The sequence below is a fragment of the Helianthus annuus genome, chromosome 4, assembly GCF_002127325.2.
Source record: "Helianthus annuus cultivar XRQ/B chromosome 4, HanXRQr2.0-SUNRISE, whole genome shotgun sequence".
Lineage (NCBI taxonomy): Eukaryota > Viridiplantae > Streptophyta > Magnoliopsida > Asterales > Asteraceae > Helianthus > Helianthus annuus.
The window spans coordinates 182157046-182164780 of record NC_035436.2 but is presented as its reverse complement, the minus strand read 5'-3'; the positions used below and the strand labels follow the sequence as shown (position 1 = coordinate 182164780).

The window sequence follows — 7735 nt, the reverse complement described above, 5'->3', positions numbered from 1 at the left end:
CTTTCTGTCGCGGCCCCCGACCCACCCTGGACGGAGTCGGGGCCCGCGATGCAGATTTCAGTGGTACCCGTGGTATTTAATTAATGCGGCAGCGGAAGTCTTTTTATAACAGGATCTTTTATCCGTGAAATATGCTCGTTTAATATCTTACACAAATTTTAAGGGATAAATCCCATAATTTACAATAAGTTGATTTCACACAGAAATCTTTATTTTCCAAAACATGTTTTATTCATTTATTTACACTGAGCCACTTCTCTGAGCTTGATAGTGCTTTACTGCACTTTTCCTGGATCACACAGATCACCTGAAACATGTTTGAAAAAGGTTTTGTCAGCAGGGAAATACTGAGTGAATCATTCTGTTTTCTAAAACGACCCGTTAGTTATAAATTTACAGTATTAAGAGCGATTACAATGTTTCTATCAACCAATTATCAAGAATGGGTATTTGTCACTCGATTCATTTCTGTGACTGTGGTCATACCACTATTGGGTCCCGTTGCCCAAATAGTGACGGTGTACTCACACAGAGTAATAATAACTCACATAGAGTAATATTCACTCACATAGAGTGATAATAACAGTACTGTGCACAATACCCCACATACCAGCTGTAATTTGGTGATTACAAAGACTTAATCCCTGTAATTATAACCTTGAAAATAATTTGAGGTATTGTAATACTTACTCACAAACTGTGAGAAAACAGTTTAAAAAGAAGAATGACTCACATTGCAGATTAACGAGCAATAGATATAAGCCTACTGATTAGCCTTGATTACACCTAGTTTAACACAATGCACACACAGGCAGGTTAGTAACTAATACAGCAGTTACGTCAATTCACGAGATTAAACCTTCACAACGATTAATCAGTGCGATACTCGATAATTCAATCGGATTCACAACGAATAACAGAGCATAGTCCGAATTCGAACAGCACTCTAATATTCAAGTCGAAATCACGACGAATAATCAAAGTACAAGCTCAATTGAGCAGCATCTGGACTATCGTTGGATAGTTATAATCGATCGGACGTTGAATCGTAATAGCGATCGAGTTATTACCCTGATTGCGGCAGCACTTCGTGATCGGTGTGTGTTTTGTGTGAACGATATTCGTTATAACTCAGAGCTCAATTAGCAATTGAACGTCGAAGTAAAGCACAGAACTAAGTCCCACTGCCTTCTATTTATAGCTGGAATTTGCCCTCCCTCGCGCCACGCGAAGAAGACCTATGTACCCGTCGCGTGGCGCGACGGGTCTATTTCGTAGCCTAGGTTGTTTCGTGTCCCAACTAGCATTGATGAGTCAATTTCGACAGAAACTTACTTCTCAAGTAAAATTGTGAGGATTTTATCAACTAGGGTTTAACCCCCCCTGAGTTTTAGGGGCCCTGATCCTGATTCCGATTGTTACGAAAATTTTAGGGTTTATGCGGAATCACTTGGGTTTCTTAATTAGGGTTTTCTTATTACCTAATTACCATCCTAATCATGGATTTTTAGTGGCAGTTGTTACAGGAAGAGATTGGGCTAAATGAAAAACAGGGAATCCTTGATGAAAGTGTGTATGACGATGAATTCAAAGAAAGATACTTAAACTCCTATTTCGAAGAACTGAATCTGTCTTCACAAGAAACAGATTGGAGTTTGATGATTGTTAAGGCAATGGAATTCCATGAATTTGCCGACTGTAAGGGATTTCTGGATTTAATTGATGATCGAGAATTTGTGTTTAAACATAAACACATGTTGGAGTTGAAGTTTGAGGAAATGGTTAAATGGTTTCTGATCGATTATATGGGAATCACTACAAGACCAGTCCCACCATTTACTCCAAACAAGAGAAAAATAGACTTGTTAAGTCTATATATACTGGTGGCAATCGACAGTGGTTACAGGGAAGTCACAATAGAAAACTTATGGCCAGCAATAGCAAAGGATTTAGGATTTGGATACGAAGACGGAGATTACATGAGGGTCACTTATGCCATGTATCTCGATATCCTAGAATATTATTACAAATTTAAAACTGTTCAAGGGAAAGTGCAGGACAAGGAGATGGTGTTTGAAGAAGGAGGGTCCTCTACCGGCTGCCATAGAAGACCGAAAAGTGCAAGTGAAGTTCAACAGGAACCTACTGGACCGGCACAGGTTGCACTCTTCGCTGAAATTGATGATGATGACTGGAATCAAGTGAAAAAGAGGAAGCGGTTTAACTTCAATTATGCGAGATGGGCCGTCGAAGAAGCCAACCAGAATGTCATGGAGCAAGCTCAGAAACATAACCAAGTTTAAGGGGGGTTATGTTAGAACTATTAAACTTTTGTTATGTTTTCATATTTATTCGAATTTATAAGTAGATAATATGTATGATATGAACTCGGATGGTAGATGATAAGTTTATGTATTTACCGGTGTGATAAGCGGGTGAACAATTCAAATAACTGCCAGAGGCAATTACCCGCCAAATTCAACCGCCAAAACTTTTATGTATTTATTTCGATTGCCGGCAATATGGTCGGACATCAAGACATTCTTATTCCTGCAAGAATTGTCCGCTACCCTTTGTTCTCGATATTCATTATTTCATTGATTATCCTTATCATGCAAATCAAATTCGGATCACTCACTCACAATAACCCAAACCCAACTTCAAATTCCGCTGCATATGCTTCTTCTGATCCCCAACACACTAGATGATTGGTGCATTATCTTTTAATTCAGAAGATGCTTCACACAATGATTGTGCTAACGGGTTTGTTAACTTGCTTAATAAATTGTATGTAGACCAAACAAGAAACAATATGCTACTTTGATGATTAGTAAACTTGTCTACCAATCTGAACATCTAGTTAAGTAGTAAACTGTTGTTCTTCTGATTGCAAGTTGTGCAGTAATTCGAGTAGAAACCTGCTATGTTTGGGGTCATTGTACGGTAATTTAAGCAGGAACATGCATTTCTCTTATTAGATCATAAATATGATAGTGGAAGGTAAATATTTTTGAAATGAGACTTGCTATAAAAATCAGGTTTACTGATTTATTGGTTTTCTAACAACACAGAATTTTAGAAACTCTTGCTTACTTGTTAACAAATATTAGCGTACGTTTAATCGTTTACTTTAATAATCAACCAAAATGTCGACACTTTCTGACTATTTGCAGTCACAGAGCCATTGAGAATTTATTAAGTATAAATGTAATGATGATGTTGTATTTTGGTATCAGTCGATCTTGTTTTGGTAAAATGCAATGATAAAGAAATTAAAAATGGCCTGATCGTGGGAGTTACTTGCAGGAGTGAGAAAGAAATTAAAAATGGGGGATGGCACAATGATCTGAAAAGTAAAGAAGAACAAGTAATATAGAGATAAACTGGGTTTAAATGGTCAAAGTAATTACTCCATATCCCAAATAATATTGAAATGCGACTTGCTATTTGAAAATTCATCTAGATAAATATGAATTGCTGGTTTGAAATGTTCAAATTTGAAACTCTAACTACACTTTCTTGCTGATCTTTGTAAGTGAAGATAAGATTTCATTCATGTATGGTCGATCATCTGGATCCGGTCGAGTGCAGCATAAAGCCAACTGAAGAATCTGCTCTACAACACTGTGTTTTGAGGAGAGATCAGAAGCCAGATCAGGATCTACAACTTCAATCAGCTCAGTCATTCCTTTTGAAATTGCTTGTTCTATCAACTGTGGTAAAGTGATGTGGATTCCGTGGCCTTCGGGGAGTTCAGTTGGTCTTTTTCTAGTGATAAATTCCATCATTATTACTCCAAAGCTAAACACATCCACTTTTGTTGTAACTTTTCTCATATATGCAAACTCTGGTACAAAATTGACATTCATTAGTGTGACTTTTTAGGTTAAATGTTATCTAAACATCAAAATTAATATGTATCTGGTTAGAAATTCATTAACCCTAATATGAAAGAATAAAAGAAAGAATTGGTGATGCATTACCTGGTGCCAAATAACCAATGGTGCCTTGAAATGTCGATGCAGAAGAAACACTGCTTCCATCTTGGTGATGAACTCCCAGAATCCGAGCTGTCCCAAAGTCACTAACATGAACATTCCATTTTTCATCTAGAAGAATATTAGAAGGCTTTAAATCACAGTGAACTATGGGGAAATCGTATCCAGAATGCAAATAAACCAGTCCTCTGGAGACTGAAACCAAAACATCAACTCTCTTAGAGAGATCCCATCTTGATCGATCAATCCTAGAATCATGTATAACCTTGTCAAGATTACCATTTTCCATGTATTCAAGAACTAAAGCCCTTAAATTCCCACTCTCCCATGCATAACCAAGCACTTTCACTAGATTTCTATGCCTCAATTTTGCTAATGTGTTCATTTCTTTGTTGAAGCTCTTATCTGATTCCGCTGAAAACTCAGTGAAATTCAAATTCTTCACGGCTATCATCCTTCCATTTGCAAGTGTCCCCTTGTACACTGTGCTTAGCCTGCTTGTCCCCAGAATATTACTTTCACTGAATCCATTGGTAGCATCTTCAAGTTCTTTTCTGTCAAATCTTTTGAGAGTGACCCCTCTGGTGTATTCTGGTTTTGGATCGTCAGATTCTTTAACTTTTGGCTTTCGAACATGAACATGACGATAACATAAAACTACCAAAAATAATACAAGCAAAGCTAGAGATCCAAGTATGGCAGGAATCAATATGGCTTTTCTGGATATTTTGTGTGGATGGTTTGATTGAGTTGAGAAGGCGCATGACTTGGTGTTGTTGGTAACACACAGAGATGGATTTCCAAGTAATCCGATTGCGCTAGAGTTTTTGAAAATTCCCATGTCGGGAACACGCCCTTCGAGGTGATTGAACGAGAGATTGAGGTGTTTTAATGCCACATTGTTCCCAAAATTTTCAGGAATCGTGCCATTAAATTTGTTCTGTGAGAGATCAACCGAAGTAAGAAGTGTCAGATTCGCCATGCTTTCTGGGATCTCGCCTTCCAACTGATTTCTTGAGAGATTTATGTAGGAAAGGACGTCAAGAGTAGGGAATATTTCATCAGAGACACCACCAGAAAGCTGATTTCCTGACAAATCAAGACTCTGCAGGTTTCTACAGTTCTGAATTGTTACAGGAATACCTCCTGACAGATTATTGTTTGAGATACCAATGGCTTGCACCATCTCCATCTTTCCAAACTCATTTGGGATAATTCCTGTAAGAAAGTTGTTTGAGAAATTGAGATATATCTGCATATCCTTCATACTTGAAATCACTGGCCGTGAAATCGATCCAGTGAAAAAGTTGTGTGACAGGTCTATCAGAATCAAATGGTTCAGTTTTGTCATGCTATCCCCAATTGACCCGTTAAACCTGTTTCCACTGAGATCCAACCGAGAAAGCATCTCGAGCTTTGAAACAGAATTCAGAATCGGACCCTCAAATTTGTTGTTCATCAAGTAGAGGTCAGTCAGCTGTTTAAGCTCAAATATTGTATCAGGAATCCGACCTTCTAGGTTATTATCACCGATCACAAGTCTTTGAAGGGAAGTTATATTTGAGATTTCTACAGGAATGGTGCCAGAAAATTGGTTTGACCCTAGATATAACATCATCATACTAGTTAAGTTTCCAATTTCTTTTGCGATTGGCCCATAAAAGGAATTATCATGAATTTGCAATATTTGGAGATTAGAAAGACTTCCAATCCCCGGTTTCAACATCCCTGTAAGATTGTTATGTGCCATATTTAAAATCACAAGCCTTGAACAACTGAAGAGATCGTCCGGGATTTCTCCCGACAGTTTGTTGTCGCCGATACTAAGAAATGTAAGGTTTGACAACTTCCCTAAACCCTGAGGAATTTTTCCAGTCATCCTATTTTTAGCCAAATCTAACAAACGAATTTTTGTACAGTTTGTGATGCTAATTGGAATGGACCCCTGAAGAAGATTATTGCTAAGTGACAAATTTCTCAGGTTATAGAGAGATCCAATGCTTGCAGGAATTGATCCAGTGAGTAAGTTTAAGCTAATGGTCAAGTAAGTTAAGTTGACTAACCTGGTAATGGATGCAGGAATTTCACCAGTAAGCCTGTTCTCATGAAGGGTCAATAATTGCAATGATTCCAGTGAAGAAATCTCTGAAGAAACATTCCCGGTTAAATTATTTTTTGAAAGTCCCAAAAGAATTAACGATTTTAACTGAAATAAAGATCTTGGGATTGTGGAATTCAGATGGTTATCATATAACCGCAAAAACTGTAATCCCTGAAGATTTCCAATCTCACCAGGAATGCTTCCAGTGAGCTTGTTGCTGTATAGATTCAGAAGAGTCAGATTTTTGCAATGAACAATTTCAGTTGGTATATTTCCAGAGAGAGAATTTTCAAACAACTGAAGAGTTTGTAATTTTAACAAATTTCCAATCTCTCTAGGAATGATACCAGAAATTTGGTTTTGGCTCAAATCAAGTACTTGTAGCTCTTTCAAATGACCAATCGAAGGTGGAATCCAACCTTCTAAAAGATTATTAAAAACTCCAAGAAGCTGAAGATTGGCCAAATCACCGATTCTATCTGGAATTGTACCGTTAATTGTGTTGGAATCAAGGCTAAGTTGTAGCAAAGAAGTACAATTGCACAAAAATGATTCCAGTAATGGAATTGTTTCCCAAGTCTAGTGTCTGCAGATTCCGGAGTTTCCCCAGTTCCGATGGAATCGGACCAGAGAGGGAATTGGTGTAAAGGGAAAGTGTAGAAAGCTGTGTGCAGTATCCCAACTGGAACGGAATGTTACCAGTGAATGAGTTATAAGATAAATCAAGAAGCTGGAGACCGGAAAGGTTTCCAAGAAAGGGAGAGATTTGGCCTTTGAGGTATGTTTGTTGAATCGAAATAGCAATGACACGTCTGGTGATATTATGGCATTGGATTCCAGTCCAGTTGCAATGGTGGGTGGAATCAGCATTCCAATCCAGGAGTGCGCCAGTTGGGTCATCTGTGATTAAATTCTTGAACTGTTTTAAAGCGTTTGCTTCATCTTCCAAGATGGAATCTGCGGATAGAACACCGAGTATCAGGAAAGGTAAAAGCATAAAGCTTTTGAAAGCCATTGTTAATTAGTTTGAAGTGGTGATGATTGCAAATGAGCAGGAAGCTGGTTGTTATATTGCAGAATTTAGAGGTCAACTGTAAAGTTTATTTTTTCAAACCCGTGACACCATAATCTGTAACCAACTGTACAATTTAGAGGTCAACTAGATAAGTTTCTTTTCATATCCCAAAATGTACAATTTGCTCCCATACTCCCAAGTCCCACCCACTGAATGCCAATCTCTTTTCTCTAATATTTATAAAAAGAAAATATATATATTTGACTATAATATATCGTTAGACTTCATTCATTCTTTGGTTTCTACTTCTATTGATTATGGCAAGTGGGTTGTATTGTACTTATATCTTATCCAAACTAGTTCTGTTTTGATTGTATTGTACTAATATTTTAACGAAACTAATTCAGTTTGAACACGCAAGGCTTGTCAATATCTAGGTCCTGGATCAACCTAGTACTTGTGAATCTATACCGACAATCCTCCGGACCCACATAGGAATATAACAATTTGTGGTTATTTAACAGTTAGATTACTCAAATTCAAAACACTTGGGTCGGTTTCCGTTGACCATGAGACTGTGAGTGTAATAACTGTAATTATAATATATATGTTTTATTTTTG

The 7735-nt window shown here is 37.5% G+C and overlaps 1 pseudogene; it reads right to left on the bottom strand.

The window, feature by feature from the left end:
- Positions 1 to 3384: 3384 nt before the first annotated feature.
- Positions 3385 to 7151, bottom strand: LOC110937324 (annotated as a pseudogene).
- Between the last annotated feature and the right edge of the window lie 584 nt (positions 7152 to 7735).